Source organism: Lepisma saccharinum, chromosome 13 (assembly GCF_977018435.1).
Source record: "Lepisma saccharinum chromosome 13, izLepSacc3.1, whole genome shotgun sequence".
In the NCBI taxonomy this organism is placed as follows: domain Eukaryota; kingdom Metazoa; phylum Arthropoda; class Insecta; order Zygentoma; family Lepismatidae; genus Lepisma; species Lepisma saccharinum.
In genome coordinates, this window is record NC_139241.1 from 21270071 (window position 1) to 21293686 (window position 23616).

A 23616-nucleotide genomic window follows, 5' to 3' on the forward strand; every position below is an offset into this window, starting at 1 on the left:
ATGTAGAGACTTGTCAGCATTTGTAAGCTGCACAACAAAGGTAGCTCCACACTTAGAGCGATTCGTTGTAATTTCTAATTTCTGGAAGGCTCTAGAGGGAATGTTCTTGAATAAGAGGAGTCGAACTACTGGCAATATTTATGAATCGTTTATCTGCGGAACGTTCTAGAATATAATGAGGATATAAATACGCGTTAATTAGAACCATTCCTAAATAGATATTCTTTGACCGAACCTTGGATCCAATGAGAAAAATGGCGTTGTCTCTGACTTCATTTCCTTTTAAGCGTTCAATTAAAGGAATTGTTCATGATTTATTTGATCGGTGTACAAGGTGCTTTACCTTAGTCTCCAATACGAAATGATATAAACTTCTGGTCACTTGATTTAAAAAAAAAATGTATACGAGATAAAGAGTGGCGTTCCCAGGATTCTCGGAAGGGGGGGGGGGGGTTACGCATAATATGTTTGGTGGTCAATCCTCATTTTGCCATCTTTTCCTGTCTTTGACGTTCCTTTTTTAAGGAATACTGGGTCAAATGGTGATATGACCCCACCAACTCTCCCTTGAGCACGTCACTGGAGATACATGAGAAAGCATTTAATCATACTGGGAGACGACACATTAGACGTGTTTGGAACGGAAGGGTTTTCACTGTGCATTAATTGTTTCGCGATCCAGCTGTATTCTAGAAGACTTCCCTTAATTGCTTCGTGCTGATGTGTGACAAGACTGTAGAAGCTGTGACAGACAATTTTGAACACTTGCGATATTCTTAGGCCTGAATATGAACAATTTGGTGGGTTTCGGCTTTTATAAGAGCTGCAAACATGGGAGGACAAGACACATTAGTGGTGTTCAGGCTCGAATCAGAGAGAAATAGAGAACTGTCTGCGTCCAGTTTGCAGCCCACAGTTTGAATCTCGAGTTGTCGAGTGGATTGTCCATCCCCGTGCATGTGTAACAGCTTCGTAAAAACACTTCTGGTACACAGATGGTTTGATGCCTGATGAGAAGAAATGGACAAAAAAATATTCTGAGATGGTTCCGGCACACAATGTTAATGCATGGAAAGAGAGGAGCCGAGTGGTAAAAAATGTACGGATTTCACGTTCTGATTAAAATGGCAGCCTTAAACAGTGGCGACGATTTAGGGAATAGTTGCTCCCCATTGTTTTGCCTCCACACTATGGCCTCTTCATGCTAAGCCTTGTCTACCAAGAGAAAGTAAACTTTTCTTGCACCCCCCCCCCCCTCGTTTTGGAACCATATTGCCACACTGGCCTTAAGCATACAATTGTCAGGTTCTTATCTATGGAACATGTTAAAAATGTAAACATAAACATTGGTGAGGTCTTGCCCGGTACCCCCGGAACTTCCGGTTTAGGTCAGTCCCCGTTGTTGCCAGTGCAGATTCACCGGCATACGAAGTAAAAAATGAGCGCTTGTTTTCATCAGTTGTGCGCCTATAGTCAAGAAAGGTATTTGTTAAACTTCTACTATGAAGGAGTGGACGTCTAGAATCCGTCGGATGATCAACTGCAGAGCAGATTATTAAAATATATCGTGTCTTTGTGGCCGCCAGTTGTATAGCATACTACATACAAGTATATCATGTACAAGCACGACGAACTCAAAACGTACGAAACTTTAGATATATTCTATTATTTTGTAAATGAAAAGTGAGGGAAAGATAGTTCTATAAAACTAGTGATATTATTATATTATAAAGTATGCTTAAGTGAATCTTTGTCAACAAATCTGAAGAAATAATGACACATAACAAATGCTAAAGTAAATATATGTGCTTTCAACGTCGCCTTTCCGCCTGAGGGATTTAGGGAAAACCTATCATATAGCATGCCACTTTCACTTGCACGAATTTACTTCAAACAACAAGAGAGTTTTCAGACTGAAGTGACAATCGATATCAGGATTTCGCACAGAAGCATTGGATCTAAAGCAAACCATTCACCAGTCACGCTTCCGCAAATAACAGGCCGGGGCAACACAATGCAGGGAATTGATAAAACGGCCCAGTCCGAGCGACAAGCGACGCCTGCAATTTGTCGTGTCGCTTTAATTCGGAAGGTGTTGTTTGTTTTTGAATGTTTGTTTCCAAGAGACACGTATCGCTGCAGTCTGAAAGCTTCCTTTAAAACCAATTCACCACGAGAAAATGCATGTGTCGCTTGGACTGGACTGTTGTTTTCTCAGTACCATGCATCGTGTCGCCTCGGTCTGTTGTACTCGTATGCAAGGTGAATTGTTTCCTTTAGAGTAAAGGGGCTGTTGATTGTCGCTTCGGGGTGTAATCTACGTGCCACTTAAAATAAAGTGAATCCTCAGTGATTAATGAATTTTTTCGAACCGAAGCGACACGACAAGCTGCACGTGTCACTCAGATTCCCAATGGCGTGTATTGTCCCGCCTCAGACTTGATTTCCCATGAGCGGTAAATGCTTATTTATAGACTAAATGTGCCTGTCTCGCTCGTCACTTCGCTACGAACCACTGCTGTCGCGTGTCGCTTCGGTTTGAAACCTCACTAAGAGGCGTGCTTTTCACCACAACACAATACGCAGATAAGGGCCTCCCCCATGGCGCAGTGGTAGCGTCATTGCCTTGTAATCAAGGGGTCCCGGGTTCGATACCCGGTGGAGGCACAAGTGGTTCGGATCCCACTTTAAACTGTAGGTCCAGTCCCGATTAGCCTTACTGTGCATAAAGTGGACTTAAAACACCAACTCAAACCAAATACGCAGATAAACGCTCAACATGCTTGTAACAAAATGCAAGTCGTACAAATCCTTCCGGGTACCAAACCTTTCTTCGTTCTGCTTGTATCAACAGGCTTCTTCCCTCTACGTCCTTCGGAAACCTACGAAGTGATACTTGACTCAAAAAATTAGTTCCCGATCGAACTGTGCAACCATATGCTACACAGTTGACACCCTATTTCCTTGTAAAAGAATCTCCACTTTGCCCTTTCATATTAACGTCCATAGCACCGTAAGCGTAACCGGATGTTCGAGGGGGACCAGACGAGTGCGCATGCTCCGCAGTAGCTCCGCCTTTAAAACCGTCTATACCCCTTTAAAGAAAAGATGTTCAGTCCTCCCGAAAGGAATTCCTGGATACGTGCCTGCCTACGAGATTAGGTTAGGTTCCATTAGCATAAGTACAATGAAAAATTATTATTTAGGCAAATAGAACGAAACCTAGCTAGTATAACCTAACAACGTAGGTATCTAGCCTAAAAGTAAAGAGATCAGCAGTACTCAAGGTTGATAATGTGTTGTGCGACAAGTGATAACCCTTGCACTCTATACCTGGTGAGTAGTATGTGATTCGTCTACCACTTGACGCGCTTGACACATCTCGCCCTTGCATCCAAGCACGGAGCGGAAACTGTATCATTTCAAGGTACGTATATGATTAATTTTAAGATGTTGGACGTGATGGTAGTAATTACGCGTTATCGTTGTACGTACATGTTTGATTTTAAATATTTTGTATGGTATATGAAGTGTTTGTCTTTACTGGGAAGCAGAAGAGCTCCAAGGTTTCATGCAAGTGAATATAGCACCCCAAAACGACTTTCCACAACAGCAGATATAGTAATTTTATGTAGTTAGGTTATGATTGTTAGGTTTGGTAGTTATTTTCTGCGTGTTCTTTCGCTATTTTACTGTACATACAAACAGTTTTTACTAACAAAAAGCAGCGAAAATACTTCAAAATTGCAGGTTTTAACTTTAGAGGGCCATTCTTTGAGATCAAATATGTCCGTTATTTGTGCGTTCCTAACGCTGGAACCACTTTTACATTACATAAAACGGTAAATTTCTCGTATCGGACAAACGGCTGAAATTTGCTAGTTCATTTAATTTGAATATTCGTACTTACGTATTCTGCATTGAGAAACATTGCTGAAGGTGGCATTTCGCTTATTTCACGGAAATAAGCTCTATTTGCGACATATCGAGTCAGTTTACTTTGTTCCTATTGCCTTCGGTAACACGCAAAATGGCGGTCACAGTTTCACTACCGTAGTCGGCATGCAGTGTTTCCACCCCACTGCACCCAAAAATACCTACGTAGCCCCACAAACCATTGACGCATAGCCCCACGAACCATTTCCGGTAAGGTTAGGTTAGGTAGGGTCACTATAGGTTACAATAGTTAAAAATTGGTTTCGAAAAAAAAATGCGTAGCCCCACACACCATTCTCGCATAGCCCCACGAACCATTGACACATAGCCCCACGAACCATTGACACATAGCCCCACAAACCATTTGCGGAAACGTATCTTCTTCAGTTACAAAAACACGTGTTTGGAAACACTGACCGGGATTACGTCATCACACACAGGCTACATCCACCTGGAAGTAAATGGATGCAAGAGCTTTCGTGCATCGGTCACACATTTATATCGAAAAATAGATGATTTACCGGCAAAATTCAATGAACGATGCGAGAAAACACTTCCCCGAACTTCCACAAGTCTAAAGAAACTGCATTCTGCAAGTAATTTCTCCTGTAAATTTGAAGAAATCCGTTTGTCCGATACGAGAAATTTACCCATAAAACAGCTCAAGTTCCTTATGTTTTACTGCGATTTCATCTTGCTAGGAATGCAATTTTAACATAGTTCGAGTTCGATTTACTGCTGTTAACGCACACTGCGGAGTTTTAGGGATTACTTAAGATTTTGTTCAATACATGTTTTCGTAGTTAGGTTGGACGCATCAGCTTTAGTTTCCTTAACATTTTAATAATAATGGGTATAATTTAACAATACAGGGAATTTCTCCAATTTGTTTGAATTTTCGGTTACTTACTAATTTGGGTCTCCTAATCACGAATCTGCACTTAAAATTTGGCGCTTATTTGGGGCAGGTGAATCCGGCCACTTTCTAACATGCCCTTAACAGGGAGTCTATAGATATAGGCGGGAAGCCGGAGCGGAGCGGAGCGGAGGCGGGGCCGCGATAGCGGTTGGGGGCGGTAGGTCGATTACCCCAGGGGCGGAGCCCGGAACCGGCGGGAAATTCGGAAATCGAGGGTGTGGAAATAAGAACTTAATTTCGATTATTTTGCTATTTCCACGTGTGAGCGCCAAATTTTGACTGCAGATTCGTGATTAGGGGGCCAAAATTAGTGAGTATGCCGAATTTCAAACAAAATGGAGAAATTCCCTGTATTGTAAAATCGCTCCTAATAATGCTTTCATGGTTAGGTTGGGAGGTTTAGTTCTCTTGGCATTAAAATAACATCCTAAATGCTTTGTACAGTACTAGTTTAGTATGGGGGTGACACCTATAAATAATTTATTTCACACTTTTTTATATTGCTAACGTACTATTTTGGAATGCGGAACATTTCCTAAGGTGAAATAATGCATTTCTAACTAAGATAATGTCTATTTCTTACATTTACGAGTACTTACTGTTACTTGTTATTTCGATTCTGTAACACACATTATGGCGATAGTGTACTGGTGCATCGCGCGTTGTGCGAGTGTTTTGTCGATTTATGCAGTGTTGCAACCTTGTGCAATGGAAAATACCTACTTTCGTGGCTGGATTTGAAATGATGCTAATACCTTGCAAACCATTGACTTTAGCCCCACAAATCAGTCACGTTCGCCCCACAAACCATTTTCCGTAAAGTTAGGTTAGGCAAGCGAGTTTTTTAAAAAAATACTCGACACGTCATGTTCTAGTGAAAACATGGCGAGTTTGAAACACTGACTACAGGGTTTACATCATCTAACACATGGAACATTGTGCTTTCATGCAGAAAGCAAATGGCGGCAGCAGAAACAACATGTCGGACAGACATTTTCGCAGAAAACAACATGTATTCGCATTAAAATGGATCAAAACTACATTCACAAACTTCCACAATGCTACAGAAAATGATTTCCGTAAGTACTTTCTCCTGTAAATTTGAAGAAATCCGTCAACTCCATAGTAAACTGTTACCCTTTGTACTACTGAACGTGACCAAAAGGTTTGAAGATTTTATTTTACCTGTAATTTGGACTTTTTCAAAATGAAAAGTTTGTTGCTTAGTTTCAGGAAAGTTCCGAAATACTTCTACATTCATTCACACTAGACTACAATACTTATTGTTGCATCTATCAATGGAGAATGCAGAGTGCGCATGCTTGCGTGAGGTAATTTTTGAGATTTTTTCGACATCAATAATTTTTTTTTTAATACAGTAACAGTGGTCAATACTTTACGATAAGTTCCAATTTCTTGGCACAAAATCGGTTTGAAAATGTCAATTAGGTTTAAAAACAGCTGCATGGTGCTTCTAAATAAAGATCGAACTTGTGGGATTAACCAATGCTAAGAAGAAGGGAGTGATTTTACAAGACCAGACAATTCCCCAATTTCGTTCATACTTCGCATACTCAATAATGTAGGGCTCCTAATCACGAATCTGCAGTTAAAAATTGGCGCTCAGTGTTGAACTTGCAAAATAAGTGGTTCCGTGATAGCAACAGACACCCTAGATATATCAAGAAAAGCAATGTTTATCAGAAGATTTTGTGTTTCGAATATCTAGAAAATGAAATATATATATATTCCTTTTTTTTACTAAGACTTCAAATTTTAACTGTTAGCCTAACCTGACCGTGCATGGTTGGTGGGGCTACTTTAACTCCAGATTCGTGATTAGGAGCCTTACATTATTGAGTATGCAAAATATGAATGAAATTGGGGAAATGTCGGATATTGTAAATTCATACCAGAAGAAGTTATTTCACAAAATTGATGAGCCTTTTGCAACAAGTTAGAAAAGTCTGAATATCAAGAATTGTATTTAAAACCTTTCTGCCTGGAATGCATCAGAGCACATCTTTTTTTTTTTAAATAAAATTTTAAAGTAAACACTCATTTGGAAAACACCAGAAAATAAGCACCTCTTTTTCTCACGATTATATTGTATTGAGGCCATGCCCCCCCCAAAATGTTTGCTATAGATAGATAGACAGATTTATTTCCTTCAAACAGGTGTTCTCGGGTTACCAACCAGGTTAGATTGGAGTTAGCTTCCAATGTTTCGGGCACATACATTGCTCTCATCATCAGGGAATATAGATATCGAGACCAGTGTGGTGTTAAATATATGACAATTATGGTAACAATTAACCCCACGCTGGTCGTCATATCGATATTCCCTGATGATGGGAGCAATGTATGCACTCAAAACAGTAACTCCAATCTAACCTGGTTGGTAACCCGAGAACACCTGTTTGAATCACGTCGCCAGGAAAGCTACAATTCCCAGATTTATTTCCTGTAAGAATCATACATGTAACATTAATTACAAGATTGGTATAGGAAAACGTCATGTTACATTACGATACATTACATATTATATACATTACTAATACAAAATATATATATAACAATTGATAATTAATATTATTAGTCAAATTTGATTTGAAAAATTTCCACAGCCAAATAAAAAGAATGATATATAAGTATACTTTTAAGTTGATTTTAAATATGTTCAGTGAACAGTCTTTCAATTTCTTAGACAAATGGTTGTACAGTTTATATCCATGAAAGTAAACACACTTATTAAATTTAGATGTACTGTGGCTTTCAAAATGAATGTCATCTTTCTTTTTTGTTCCATATGAATGTGCACTACTATTTCGTTTAAGGTTGAAAATATTTTTCTTCAGAAATATTAATACTTCATATAATAATAATAATCCGTTGCGCAACAGCCCATGAAGGGCCTAGGCATACCTACCGACTGCCGATCTCCCTCCCACGCTTTCCTTCGTCACCTCTAAGCGTGGAGGTCTTCAACCAGTATTGGAATAGTCGGGGGGTCAGCCCGACGTATCCCCAGCCGTTATAGTAGGTCTTCTCGACCGGATTACGCTCACTCACTCGGAGCTCCCCAATTTCCTCATGATGGTGGGTTGCCACCGGCCCTATACGTAGGCCGAATGAATTCCGACCAGAGCCGGATTCGAACCTACGCCGTCCTGCAGCGAACGATCTCAAGACGAGTGAACGCCTTTAACACGCTCGACTACGGAGGAGGACTAATACTTCATATATATATACAAACATAGTAATCGTAAAATCTTTAGGCTTCTAAACACCGGCGTACACGATTCATGATAATTGGCACCAATTATTATTCTAACAACTCTTTTTTGTAAAATAAACAACTGTTTGGCACCAGGTGTGTTTCCCCAAAACATAATCCCATGTCTCAATCTTGGGTGAAAGTTTGCATGGTAACCAGTTAGAACGGTTTCTTTACTCCATATTTTACTTAATACCTTAAGTCGATAATAAACTGAACTTAGTTTGGAAAGTAAGACATCAGCATGAGTATTCCATTTAATATTTTCATCAACAACACCACCTAAAAATTTTGTGTTGTACACAATTAATAATATCATTATTAATTTTTAGTATAGGTTTGGGATAATTTTTCTTTTGTAGATTATGGAATAGTATATAAACAGTTTTTAATCTATTCAAAAGTAGCTTATTTTCAATACACCATTGTGTCAAATCTGTTAGTATTTTATTAGTTATTATTTCCAATTGACACATATCACCATGCTTAGTTATGATATTAGTATCGTCAGCAAAGAGAATTATATTGGAATCATTAATATTAGCTGGAAGATCATTGATAAAGATAAGAAGAAGTAAGTAAGGTTCTTAAAATGGAACCTTGGAGTACACCATGTTTTAGAGGGAAAACATTTGAATGATAATGACTAGCATTATGAGTAACTTCAACATACTGCATTCTTTTTGATAAATATGATTTCAACCAATCATTGGCTGTGCCTCTAATCCCATACTTATATAATTTCTCAATTAGTATTTTATGGTTTACACAGGCAATGGCTTTTGAAAGGACACAGAAAATATTCACAGTATTTAATTTTAAGTCCATCGAATGTAAATTATTAGAAATAAATTCATAAAGTGCAATTTCTGTCGACTTATTTTCTATGAATCCATGCTGACTAGATGTAATTATATTAAATTTAGTAAGAAAGTCTCAATCTTTTATGCATCAGTCCTAGGAATTTATCTAACCATGATAATAGTGATATTGGTCTATAATTATGAATACTTGAATTGTTACCCTTTTTATAAGTAGGTATAACTCTTGATAATTTAAGTCTAGGAAACTGCAGCTATAAAAGATTAAATACATGAAAAGGTAAGCACTTTTAAGATATTGTGGGAACATTTTTTAGTTATAACATCTGGTATCCCATCGTATCCTGTACTTTTCTTCATACGAGCATTTATGAGAGAATCAAGTTCATGTTCAGTTACAGGATATATAAACTTAGAGTGATTATTAGTTTTAATTCCTTGATAACTATTATTATGAAAAAACTAAATATGCTGACCAAGACTTTTGTACTTGATACAGAGTCTGATGAAGACCTTGCTAGAAGGTTGAAACGTTACGTTTTAGTTTATGTTTTTAATAAAATAAATTACTGCCTTGGTCAGCATATTTAGTTTTTCATAATCATGGAATCAAGGCTTAATGGTGTTACTATTATTATGTGTAGGAAGTTGTTGGACTAATTTATCAATTTGATTTATAAAGAAGGAATTGAAGTTTTCAGCTAATTTTTTGGGTTGAGTTATTTCTTCATTTGCCACTAGTATTTTATTAATTAGATGTTAATAATATATCATTCTGGATTCTTGTTTAATAATATTCCACATAGCTTTACCTTTATTATTTGAAGTGGCAATTAATTTATCATATATTTCTTTGTAGCAGCAATTACCTGTTTGTAAGTTTTTTTAATAGGATCTAAAATACTCCTTAAAGTAAGGTCGGCATTTACTTTACTAAGCCTATACATTTTTTTTTTCATTTCACATGATATCTAATTCCTTGTGTTATAAATTTTTTAATTAGAGATTTCTTATTTCTATATGGGTTTGCAGGAAAGGCTGATTCAAAGTTGTACTGGAATATATTTATGAAACCATTAAAATGTGTCATTGACAGATTGAGCTCTTCTGTTTGTCATCTTCCCAAGTTTCAGATTTTTAAAGTTTGTTAAAATAATTAATATATTCTACACTAAAATTTCTTCTATTGGTGTATATATAGCTTTCTTATTAATTTTGTTCTTGTTGGTTTTTAGGTTAAGATTATTAATTTCAAGTTTTTGATATGAAGGTCAGGCAGTCCAGGTTCACCTATACTTGATATGCAATCACTTTTGGTAATATTAGTGATTATTTGATCTATACATGTTTGAGAAGTAATTGTGATCCTAGTTGGTTTGTCAATTATAGCATTTAAATTGAATTGTTTTGATAAATTATTCATATTTTTAGTTTGGGTATGCTTATTTAAATTAATCAATATTTAAATCTCCACATATAATTAATTTATGATTCTTTTTGTCAGATAATCTATAACTTTTATAAAATTATGAAAAAAGACATTAACATTGCTGTCAGGAGTTCTCTAAATTACTAATACTAATAGTTCAAGGGAATGAATTACAATACCCCAACATTCAAAATCTTTTTCCTGATGATAGTGATCAAGTTTTAAGTTTTTCATGAAACTAGGCCAAGTTTTATTACATAACCTGCCTAGATCTAGTTATTTCCCTGTTGTGATAAAATATCAGGTAATGCTATGCTTTCCTTCCTATTGTAAACATTTCTATTCATTATATTTATTACCACCTCACTCATTTCTTTACTTAACTTATTTTTCCCAGTCCAATTTCAATGTTGACCATGTCTTGTATGCTCTAGCCTATTAAATTTACTTACACCCACCACTGATACATATTTAAAATGTTTACAAATGTTTGTGTATTTTGCATTTACTCGACTTATTTCATCATTAACTACAGGCCATTCAGGTAAATCTAATCTGTATGGTAAGTTGACCACTATTACATTTGTGTGGGTTACCTTTGTCAGATTTTTTTTCTTAGAGATTGCTTCTCTCATGTATGTCTCAATATCATAGCCGTTCTTCGTGACGAGACTTCTTTCATTCATACCAATATGTAAGTTGTTGTACTTGTTCTGTTACTGTGTTCCGGAATTACACACTTTTGTTTGTGTTGCAAATAATGTCTTATTCTTAACTCCATTTTCTGGATTACGGAAGAACTGAAAGAACCCAAAACTCAACAATGACGACGAGGATCTTGGAAACTTCATCTGATACTTACTTCTCGTAATTTTACAAATTTCTTGTGATTGTTCTTCAAGCTGTCTGTTGGAGGTAAGAATCTCTGTACACAATGCAAAAGTCGTCACAATTTTCTTAATTCTGCAGGGAGCAGGAAAGTATTAAACAATACGTCGATAGATTCGAGCATTTCTGCAAAGCTTCAGACATTCCCGATGATAAGGCTAAACATATTCTATTAGCAGCAATAGGGCACAGAACATATGCTGATTTATACAATCTAAATCAATATCAGAGCTCAGTCTTGCTCAAATTCAACAAACATTAATCCGCCATTATGAGCCCAAGAAGAATCTCGTACTTGAAAGGCATAAGTTTTTTCTTCTTAAACAGGAAGATAATCAAAGCATTCCTGATTTCATTGTGCAAATCAAAGAGCAAGCCTCAAAATGTGATTTTGGTGATCTCATTGATTCAATGTGTCACGACGTATTTATTCTTGGTATGAGAAGTGTGCGTGTTAGAAATAGACTGTTATCAGATCCTGATTTGACCTTGAAAAAGGCAATAGATACGGCCATGTATCTCAACGAGCTAGAATTAAATGAGGGAATTATTAACCAAAATCGCTCAAAGAATACTGTGGAACATTCTGAAACCCCGACTGAATTCACTTCGCAAATCCAAAACAGGTACAAGGGCAATCTTCGAATGAACATTAGACAAAATAGAGCTGATACAAGGAATATTGGTAACAAATCAAACAATAATTCTGGTGAACCGTGTGATAATTGTAATTCTTTTCATCCTAACGGGAAATGCCCAGCTTTCGGGGTTACTTGCAGATATTGTAGAAAGAAAAATCATTTCTTAACAGCCTGCAAGAAGAGAGAATATAACAATTCTAACAAAAACAAATTGGTTTCTAGCACAAACATTGTGCTTAACACACGTATTAATGAAAGGTCTATCAATGTTCCAGCTAATTCAAAACCTACGATTGTACAACCTTAGTGACAAAGAAGTTCGACCAGTCACAAATATAGGAGTGCGTTGTGAAAGAAGGAGAACACATGCATATTCTGAACATATTTTATTCAGCAGGCTACATGGAACAAAGGAAAACATAAATTTCCGCTGCAACGCAGCAATGTATGGTGTCCACACAAAATCAAACATTTTCGTCCATCTACACGTGACATTGAAGTTGGACCACTGTTAGAGGGGATCCTGTTTACCATGGTGTGACGCCGCCCCGTCGGCGAATAACTGTGGCAATGCGTCGGGGCATGCTGCGGACGAGTCGTTCAAGGTATTCCACATCGATGCGGTGCCATTCCTCCTGCAGGCAGGCGATAAGAGCAGCCACTGTCTTGGGTCCCCTCTGTTGCACACGTCGCTTAAGAACACACCACACATTCTCAATGGGCGAGAGGTCGGGACTCGATGGTCGCCATGGCAGAGTTCGCACGTGATGGCGAGTCAACCATTCTCTTGTCAGCTGCGCTGTATTAGGCCTGGCATTGTCGTGTTGAAAGATGAGACGCCGCCTGTGGAACAGGTGCCTTGGCACTGTGGGAAGATGCCGCTCCAGTATGCGTGTATAGGCGTGTGCATTCACAATGCCCTCACAGACGTGTAGTGGGCCAACCCCAGATGCCGTCATGCATCCCCATACCATCACTGATGCAGATTTCTGTACCCGACGTGCATAACATTTTGCTTCATTCTGTTCCTCCTTTCGACAAATGACTGTTTTCCGTATTTTCCCGTACACAACATTGAAAATGGATTCGTCCATCCACAAAACCCTGTTCCACTGCCGAAATGTCCATCCCCGGTACATTCGTGCCCACCGTAGTCGATTGCCTTTGTTCAACATGGAAAGGAAGGGTTTACGTTTCGCCTTGTATACTCGGTAACCCCATCGCTGTAGGTAACGGCGAATGGTTCTGGTTGACACTTCAATGTGAAAGCGTTCTCGAGTCGACAGTCGTAATTCGGCCACAGAAACATGATTGTTGGTCTGGATATAGCGCCTAAATATCCGTAGGTCACGCACGCTCAGCAGGCGTTTTCGACCGGGGGCCTTACCTGGCTCTGTAGTACCCATATTTTGGTGGTGTTTGATGATGCAGTGGACGGTTGACTTGGGTAAGTTCAGTTGGCGCCCTATTTCCCGTTCACTGAGTCCATCCCGTTGCAACTCCACCACTCTTCTCCTCACGGTGTTGTCAATAGGTTTGCCCCTGGCCATGGTGATGATGCACTGCGGTTCCTCGGTGCACAGCACGCGCTTATATACGGCGGACTCCCTTATCGTGTCCGTGACGTCATGCTTCCGTCGAATGCGCCACTATCTGGAATTTTCCTGTATGGGTCTGGTGCCTGGTCGAAGTTCAATGTCCCGCGGGAATGGGTCTGTTGCCTGGTCGAAGCTCAATGTCCCGCGTATAGTTCCCCGTTTTCGTTCTTTACGTGACCTTGGGTGCAATATGCTGGGATCACGATTCTTGCCTGCTCACACGCCTCCTCTTACACACATGCGTCACTTCTGCGGGTCACCCATTCCACCGCCTATGCCTCTGTGCATTTAATCACGTATTCCTTTCTGGTCGAACTTCATTGTCACCAAGGTTGTACCTAACAATTACAGCAATTTCAAACATATAATCCAAGAATCATCCATTGATTATTCAGATTTTAATGTGCCATGCATTCCCATAGATCACAAATTTGCAGATATTCAAGAAGAAAAATCTAAGAGCGAATTTGTTGATTACAGCGCCACTGGTATCCAATGTAACGCTCAGTATCCAGAAATTTGCACTACTTTCGTTACTAAAGAAAGTGAATCTGTTTGGCATACACAGGGATCGTTGTTTATCGACTTACAAGTCAACAATTCTAAGATTCCATTCCTAGTGGATACAGGTTCTGTTTATACTTTAATTGACAGTAGACAATTTGAGTCTTCATTGCGAGGTTGCACTATACACAATTTTCCTATCATCTTGAAAGCAGCAAATGGTAATAATCTTGGTGTTTTAGGAAAAGTTAACGTTGAAGTTGTATTTCAAGGAGTGAAACATAACTTAGATATGATTGTTGTAAAGACAAAATTGAATCGTGCGATTATGGGTTTGTCTTGTATTGACATTTTCATACCTGAATGGCGAAACATTTTTGTTTCACATGTTCCTCAGATGGTTGCAACTACTGTTGAATCATCAGCAATAAAGGAACTGGTTGCGAATCTATGGAAAGATTTTCCTATACCTTTTGATGGTGACATGTCCAAGTGGATCAAGCGCTTCGAGGTAGACTTGCCATTGAAAGATGATGCTACACCAGTGTTCAAGAGATATTACGACGTACCGTACTCGCTTAAGGAACCAGTCAAGGATGAATTACAGAAGTTGGTTAGTGACGGATTCATTGAACTGATCAAATCATCGTCGTGGGCTTCTCCTCTTGTTGTTGTTCGTAAGAAAAACGGTGAATTAAGGCTATGTGTGTCCTACAAGAACACTGTAAATCCTTAACTTAGGAAGATGGGACATCTGTTACCTAAAATAGAGGACCTTTTCAAGAAAATGGTTGGTTGTAGTTGGTTCGTTTCATTTGACCTTCGAAGGGCTTACCTTCAGTTACGCCTATCTCTACAGGCTCAGAAGGTCCTTGTCTTCAACACGGAATTCGGGTTATTCAGACAGTTGAAGCTTCCCTTCGGAGTAAACTCTGCCAGTGCCATTTTCCAAGCCAAGATGGAGCAGATATTAATGGGTATAGACAAGGTTTCCATTTTCCAAGACGACATTTTAGTAGGAGGAGTTACTCTTGAGGAGTGCAATGATAACGCACGAAAGGTGCTGAATCTTTTCTCCGATTATGGCATCCGCATAAATGAACAAAAGTATGTGTTCTTGGTGCAAAATGTGAAGTATCTGGGACATTCTCTTTCACAGGAGGGAATTCGCCTCTGAAAGAAAACATTGATAAAATAATTCAGTGTAAGCCACCCACTAATGTTGGCGAATTAAAGTCATTTCTCGGTATGGTCACGTATTACGCTTCGTACCTGCCAAACCTAGCCGACTTGTGTTGCCAATTTATATGATTTGTTGAAGAATGGGGTACGCTGGTCATTTACAGATGTTCATCAGAAAGAATTCCTGGATGTCAAGGATTTGCTATCTAAGGACTTAGTACGTACTGTATATGATCCTTACAAAGACTTATACCTCATGTCGGATGCATCTCCTACCGCCACGGGAGCAGCCATAATGCACAAGATAAACAGAGTCCTAAAGCCTATCATGTGTATGGCCGGTACTTTATTCACTGCGGAAAGGAACTACACTCAATTAGAAAGGGAATCACTTGCATTAGTCCGTGGAGTCAAATACTTTCACAAGTATCTCATTGGACGACATTTTGTTGCGTTCACCGACTCGAAACCTTTATCTCACCTGCTGGATCCTAGAAGTAACCTGCCTGCTTTAGCCATCAGCAGAATCAACAGATGGAAGTTAGTATTGTAAGAATATGACTTCAAAACTGTTTACACGCCTCATGTTGAGTTGGCTGATGCACTGTCTAGAATTTGTGTTGCAGACGATCCAGTTCATGATTATTATGATGATTTCGCATGTCAGTTGACAGCTGAGCCGGTTGTCCTTAATCTTATTGAATCTTCGGTGTTGACGCGCATTTCGCTGGAATCACAACGTGATCCTGAGCTTTCTAAAGTCTTCGAATATGTTCAATGGAGATGGCCACAATTCATTGGGAGAACAAAAGGTCATCCTCTCAGAAAAATATTCGACAGACGATATGGTGTCCACATACAGAAGGGATGTATTTTCGTGGGCTACAGACTGGTCGTACCTCAATCTTGTATCCAAAGAGTCCTAACTCTATTGCACAAATTCCACTAGGGAACATGCAAAATGAAGGAAATAGCTCGTTCATCGTTCTTCTGGAACACGATGAACGAAGATATTGAGAGGGTTACATCTTTGTGTGACACATGTTTGCGATACAATAACAGGCCCAACGTACCGGGTACCGCATTCGAAACGTGACCTATTGCATCGCAGCCTTTTGAGCATGTTCATCTTGATTTCTTCCATTTCTCAGATATGAATTTCCTGTTGCTGGTTGATGCTTATTCTCACTGGATATCTGTCTGGAGAGTGAAGAATATACAATTTGACACCATGATTGGTTATTTAGATGAATTTTCTTCATGCTTTGGATATCCGAAAACCTATGTTACAGACAATGGTCAACCATTTGCATCTTCAGAGTTGGACTCTTATTGCTCAAAGAGGTATATCAAGCTTCTTCACTCAGCTCCGTACACCCCCCAATCAAATGGTCTAGCTGAAAGGAATGTTGGGGTGGTGAAGAACTTACTCGAAAAGAACTTTTCAAATCATTCATGCATCACGTTGAGAGAAATGGACAAGTTCGTTCTTGACCTTTTAGGCAGATTAAGGAATACTCTAGTGCACGGGTATAGTCCATCAGAACGTTTGCTTAAGTTTCGGCCAAGAACAGACATTTCCGCTTTTGACACGTCAAATGGTTCCAAGAATCAGCCTATTAGTCCCGTTCCGTTTACGCTGGGGGAAAAGGTACTTGTGGAACGTCACAAGAAACAATTCAGCCATGGTCCAAGTACAAAATCGGCGAAATTGTTAAATTGATAGGCCGGAAGATGGCGAAGGTGATTGTAGATAATGACCTGATTGTTGTTCATCTCACGAAGATCAAGAGGTATCCCGACAAGGTTGGAGAAGACACCTTTGTCCAAAATCAAAGTCGACTGCGCAGAAACAACCCAATGCTTGTTAGAGAGGAGGACTATCTTCCAGTACCTGCTACTGAAGATCAAGGGGAGCCTCCAAATGCGACCTGCGGCAATCAACCGGTTAGGAGATCACAGAGACCAAGACGACCGCCTGACCGCTATGGGCAAACTCCATGAAACGGGAGTCTCTTCAGCCGAAGGGGGGAGAGTGTCGTATGCCGATTGAACTTGAACGCCAGACCTGGTTATTAAATGTTGTTTGTTATCAGTCTGTGTATTGCTTCTCTCTTGTATGTCTCAATATCATAGCCGTTCTTCGTGACGAGACTTCTTTCATTTATACCAATATGTAAGTTGTTGTACTTGTTCTGTTACTGTGTTCCGGAATTATACACTTTTGTTTGTGTTGCAAATACTGTCTTATTCTTAACTCCATTTTCTGGATTACGGAAGAACTGAAAGAACCCAAAACTCAACAGTGCCCGCAGGTGCCGAAAAGGATAAGGATGTACATGTTATTGCTTCTAAGACTGAGAGCATTGTAAAGCCCACGGGTCCCAGGGAACACGCCATGCCAGTTACAGGTTAAGTAGTCAATACGTGTTAATTAAGAAAAAACTTAAAACGTGGAAAGTTTTGGACTCGAGATAACTCTAGATGACTGGCTCTTTCATACCCTATTTAATTGTTACTTCTTCAGCGTCAATCAAAAAGTAACTCTATAATGCCATAAATGCAGTATCTACAGTCACAGATATGATAGTGTTGTTACGTTTAAGCCATTCTCTGGCTTAAACTGCTTGGCTGCGAGAGGATGTATGTATGGGGTATGGAATAAATTATGCTAATTGCCCTTTATCAATATTTAATAGAGTCCGCACAAGCAAGGGAGGATGATCGTGCACAAGCCAGCAAGATATCTAAACACTGATAATGATAAAATCCAAGTGTCACCACTGTACCTGGTTTCTCGTGGTTCCTCAGCTAAGTCATAACATGGCAATGTATCAGTCCATCAAAGGTGTCCTCAGTGGGTTTACACAAATTTTTTAAATGGACCATCTTAACAATTTCACTCACAACACACTTCGCGCTTCGCTCTCTCGACCAAGACTCTCCTTGCAACCTCTCGTCATCTGGGGACTGGTGGTGTTTTTCATTACACATCATTTTATTTCCGGCTCGTGACATGCCACCTCCCCCTGAAAAGATATGGGGTTTACCAGGAGGCAAGCCCATTTCTTTATTTACAAAAAAATATAAATAAGTATGTACAATGACCAGTCCCTGAATTAATGATTGCACCCTGTATACAACACAATTCGTCATAGGGCAGTAGGCCTGTATGTAGTGTCATATTAACAGGGCCTGTACGTTACGAAGAACAATACACAAATTGAAGTGTAGCACTCTTCTGTCGTGTATTCCGAAGCAAACTGAACCAAAAGTGGCAATTATGGTAGTTTTGGCAGCATCTCATGTACGAGTTTCACGACGTACATGTACGTGACACTGTGGAAAACACTTAAAAAATATATCAGTGGTGACACTAATCCAAAGTTAAGTTAGTAGGCCTCAAAATTTGAAAAGAATACACAAATAAGTTGATTGGAGACAAAATTATGTTTGCAAGGAAAGTTCAGTAACAATATTAATTTAATGCGTGATCTTCTTGCCACTTATGGACGACTTCTGGACGTACTCTGGAGAAATGGCTTCATCTTATTTCTATAACAAGGTACATTAGTGATGACACAGCACATTATGATCACTATCAGCGTTTAGTATGTTATAAAATAAAATTTTGAGCGTGAACAGAAACAATTGGTAAATTTAATCAGGGTGTAAATAATAAGTAGGTACATAGTATGCATTCCATTATAGCAGAACATATAATGAAAAGTCGTCAGAATAATAAATATAAATGGGAGTATCAAATATGTAATAACAGTTAATGTAAAAATGTGCGAATGGCAATATTTCATAAAGTCAGAAAATTGCAGTTGTAATAAGGAAAAATTTGGTATTTCTGTCCAAATCGTGTATGTTGTATTTGGTAGGTGTAAAAGAAAATGTGTTTCTTTGTGAGAGTTTTTAATGATGCAGCACACTCAATTCACTTCATTGATAGGACACATCTGCATGATAATAATTTAGAAATTAACATACTGTCATATATTAATTATGTTGATAATATTGCTGTTTACATGCCAGAAGTTATATGAATTGTAGAAATATGAAGGGAAAAAGTGGATAAGACTTTGGTACATACAGCTCTGTAAAGGCATTTTGGCATGTTGAAGGTAGTTATGAATTACTGAAAATTCACAGAATGAGAATTTTACAGCTAATGAAATGGATAATGCATTATCTCCGCCAACAGTGAGAACATGCGAGCCCTCTTCCCATATGCAGTAACTACATTCATCTCAAATGCTTTTTCGTTTATGTACATAAAATGCTAGCGAAGCAGAAGGTCGTGTTGCTTCGGTATCGTCCTTAGGAGTCCATCCGACTCTGTGTGGAATCACATCATAAAGTGACATCACGAGGACAAAGGGTCGGCACAATCTTGTATGAGAAAGAAGAGGAAAAAAAATGTTCTGGCGAGTGTTGTCGCATGTATGAGATCTATTTTATTTTCTTCTTGCTCTGTGAGCTAGAAGTGCAGATTTTCATCCATAAGATGAAGAGAAAACAGAATTTATAAGAAGCACAGTTTATATGTGTTATTCAGTTTGGTAAATTATGTAGTTCATGAGTTGTTACTATCACTGTTCAAGATTTCATCGCGGCGAGGAACTATGAAGGATGATGATGATGGTCGTCTGCATTAGGAAGTAGTTGTTTTATGCTGCCATTGTTTCAATGTTTCTCCAAGTGTTGTCAACTTCTAATGTATAAGGTTCACTAGTTGTGAATTATTCCAAATAAAACCCCTCAAGAATAAGAACAATATCCGCTTGCATTCCTGAATGTAAATTTAAGGCATTCACGTTATCTTCCTCTGTACCTGGTTGATTGAGAGTTTCCGTTTGTGGTGTGTAAAGTTTCATTCTGACCGACGCTATCTTTTGTTCAAACTGTTTTCCTTGCTTGATCCCTTGAATTCTGTAATGGTTTTTGTCAAGTTGCTCGATTACTATGAGCCCGACCCTGTGGCCGAGTGGTTAGCATATCGCGCTGCGACGCCAAGGGTCCCGGGTTCGAATCCTGGTCGGGCTTGGTTGTTTGTGAATGTCCATTCATCAATTTCATCATTTCATCACTCATCCCCATCTTCGCAAATTAGCCAAGAGGCACAAAACGCGAAGTAAAATAAACTAAATCAATCAAATCAATCGATTACTATGAAGGGGTGTTTGTACTTGCCTAAAATCACTTTGGACGTCTTTGAGAAGAGTTGATCTTTCCATAAAAGTAGCATTGATCTTTCCACAAAAGTATTTGATCGCCAGGTTTAAATGATGCTTGAGAATAATGAGGATGAAGCCGTGCCTTGTTCATTCTGTGGCGTTTGAGGATATTTTCTTGTGCCAAAAGGCGTGAAAGCTTCATATGTTCCAGCCATTCATAATTGCTCACATGCTGCGGCGGGGTTTGAAAAATCGCATCCAGTAAGGTGTGGGAATGATAACCCATCAGTAAATAGGTAGGTGAGTACTGTGCAGATGAATGCAGCGTGTTGTTGATAGCTGAGACTGCTCTTGGTAAGAAATTGGACCAATTACTGTGTTTGGCACTGACGTAGAATTTGATCTTTCCTTCCAGCGTTTTTTCCATTTTTTCAACTAAGCCAAGCCTCTGATGAAATCCTGGGCTGACAAAGCTTAGTTCAATTTGGAATTTGTTGGCCAACTCTTTGAATAAATCTGAAGTTTGACCTGGAAGTTGGTCGACAATGATTTTGCTTGGAAAGCCAAATGGCAATGTGATTTTCGTGTACAGAATATCCTCTAAAACTTCAGCAGTGAGAGAATGTGTCGGTGTGAGTACTATGTAATGTGTGGCTGTCTCAGTGCACGTGATCACATAGTGATGTCCTTCTGGTCCTGATGTGACATATGGACCACATTGATCCAAGGCGATAATTTGGAGAGGTGTCAGAGAAGTCCTTGTTTGTAGTTCAAAGTGCTTTGGTTGGCGGGACTGCTTAAGTCGTGCACACTGTTCACATTATTTGGATTTCTGAGAAGGAAAATAATAACATTCCTTCGGATAGGCATATGTTTTATAGTTTCCAAAATAGTTGAGAGCTTGTGGAGAAGAGTGCACTTCTTCGAACCATATATCTCATAATGAATTTAGGATGCACGTGAATAGCCTTTCCTGTTTGTCTGAACTTCGAGTGCTTCTGTAAATAATGTCATCTAGGAGACAGAATTGCTGTTGGCTGGTTCTGTCATATTTACAGTCGGCTTCTTTACTTCCAATTAAATGTAGGTAAATATTTTTGAGAAAATGATCAGCTTGTTGTTCATTGGCAAGGTCAAATTGATGTGTTCTCAGAACACACACAATTTCATATTCTAGGAGAGGAGAAAAAGTTTCATCTTGGATCCATCGTGTTATGGCTAATGGCTTCCGAGTCACTGTTGTCGGTTCCCTTTAGATGTTCAATAATGAAATCGTAGTCTGACACAATATGTGAAAAACGCCCAAGATGGCCTTTTAGGGTAGTTGATTGTCATAAATTTTGAATATATTTGGAATCTGTGTGTAATATAAATCTCTTGAAAAGGGTGTAGTTTCGAAATGCTTTTAAAGCAAAAATTATGCCAGAGAGTTCTTAACGTGTTTGTCTTGTTCCCTTTCCTTATTTAGTATCCTGCTTGCATATGCAATCGGCTTGACTTGAGCGATGACAGCCCCTAGAACTGTTTTGCTACTGTCCGTGTATGTATATATGAATAGGTTGGGAGGGATCGTATCTGGCTAATACTGGGTTCGTGATTAGTAGAGCCCGGAAGTTCAGGCATTTATTTTCGTTAAAATAGGCAGGCAAAAAGGCATTTATAATGTCGTAAATAGGCACTAAAAATGAAAAGAAAGGCAAAATAAACCGAAAAAAAAGGCACATTTAGAAGTCGCTTACTTTTATCTATAATTTCTGGCAAAATGTTAAAATCTAAATTGGGAAGAGCATTTCAATTTTCTCCGTCTTGATTGCACATAACTACAAGGTGCTTTTTAAGTTCTCAACATTCATTGATAGTCGTCTGTCAGAGAGAATGTTTTCAATAATAGAAAATGATCTTTCTACTTCGACAGAAGTTATTGGAGCATACATATAACAAGCTAATGTAGCTGGACTCATTTTGGTAACAGCATTTTCACCTTTTAGAATATCACAAATTGTTTTCAATTGTTTCAAGTCCTCATTTGCACTCACTACCCATTAGCACTTTTCCGCAACAGCTCACCCCTTTTCTCCTGGCACTTCCATCATCTGCTGCATAGATTCCTCGAAGATTTTCATGGATGCTATAATTGTAATTGTCTCTGGCAATGCACCATAATGTGCAAAAGTAAACTTGAATAGCACAGGAGTTTTTTCACTTCACGAATTGAAGCCGCTTCATTTTCTGGAAGAGCATCGATCACCTCACTGATTTTTTGAAGGTTGTTAGCATAATATATAGCTGCTGATATCCAGGTTCCCTATCTCGTCAAGACTGGTTGCTGAGGTAAACTAAGCTCAATCGCAACTTCCTGAAATTTTCGGGTTCGAGAGGGAGATTTCAGAAATATTTTTGTGTTCAAAATCAACCTGTCCACTTCAGCAGTCAATCATGCACAAGAAATGTTAACCGAAAGGCAATATCCTGACTCAGCATGAAATACGTTTTTCTCACACTTTTCTCCTTCAGCAATGTTGAAACATGCGTGAGTTCAATATTACTTAAATAAGGCGAAATTATTCACATAATAAACGGAAGAAAAATAAATGCCAACAACGTTTTTTGGGAGAAAAATAATTTATATACACATTTTTTTTTAAGAAAATGTCAAATTTCATTGAAAAATGCAAAAAAAGGCATTATAATTAAAAATAGGCAGTGGGGTCCCAAATAGGCAAAATGAAAAGGCTTCCAAAATATTCGAAACAACATAAGAAACGTATATCCGGAAAAATTTTATCAATATATGCAGTAGATGAAAAGAGGCATTTTGCCAAACTTCCGGGCTCTAGTGATTAGTGAATGTTTTGAAGCATTGAATGCATCGTTTTGTGCTTCTGTCCATCGAAATTTTCACTCCTCCTTCAACAGTTGTGTAAGAACTGATGCATGTTGGGAAAAATGTGGAGAATAATGACGGAAAAATTTGCCGTGCCCAAAACTGGCATAAAATCATCTCGTTTGTAGGTGTCTGATATGACTTAAGTTTCTAGCATCTTAGGTGAAATAGCGCATCCCGGTTTCAAATAAATGGGGTCTAAGATAGACAATATCATGGTAATGGGATTTTGCCTTTTAGGAGCCAATTTTAATCCAGCAAGCCTAAGTCTTTCAAAAGTGTGATACAATATCTTCAAGGAAGTGGGTACGTCGTCTGAGACTGCCAGGACATCATCTGCGTAAAAGAACAAAT

General features: G+C 38.7%; 1 protein-coding gene across 2 annotated transcripts in view; it reads left to right on the forward strand.

Moving 5' to 3' along the window:
• Positions 1-3361: 3361 nt before the first annotated feature.
• The window catches only part of LOC145996891 (uncharacterized), a 79698-nt gene continuing 59443 nt past the window's right edge, over positions 3362-23616 (forward strand). For both annotated transcript variants that reach the window (XM_083133449.1, XM_083133450.1), the window contains exon 1: positions 3362-3427. The gene's annotated coding sequence lies outside the window, so the exon portion shown is untranslated. The remainder of the gene's footprint in view (positions 3428-23616) is intronic.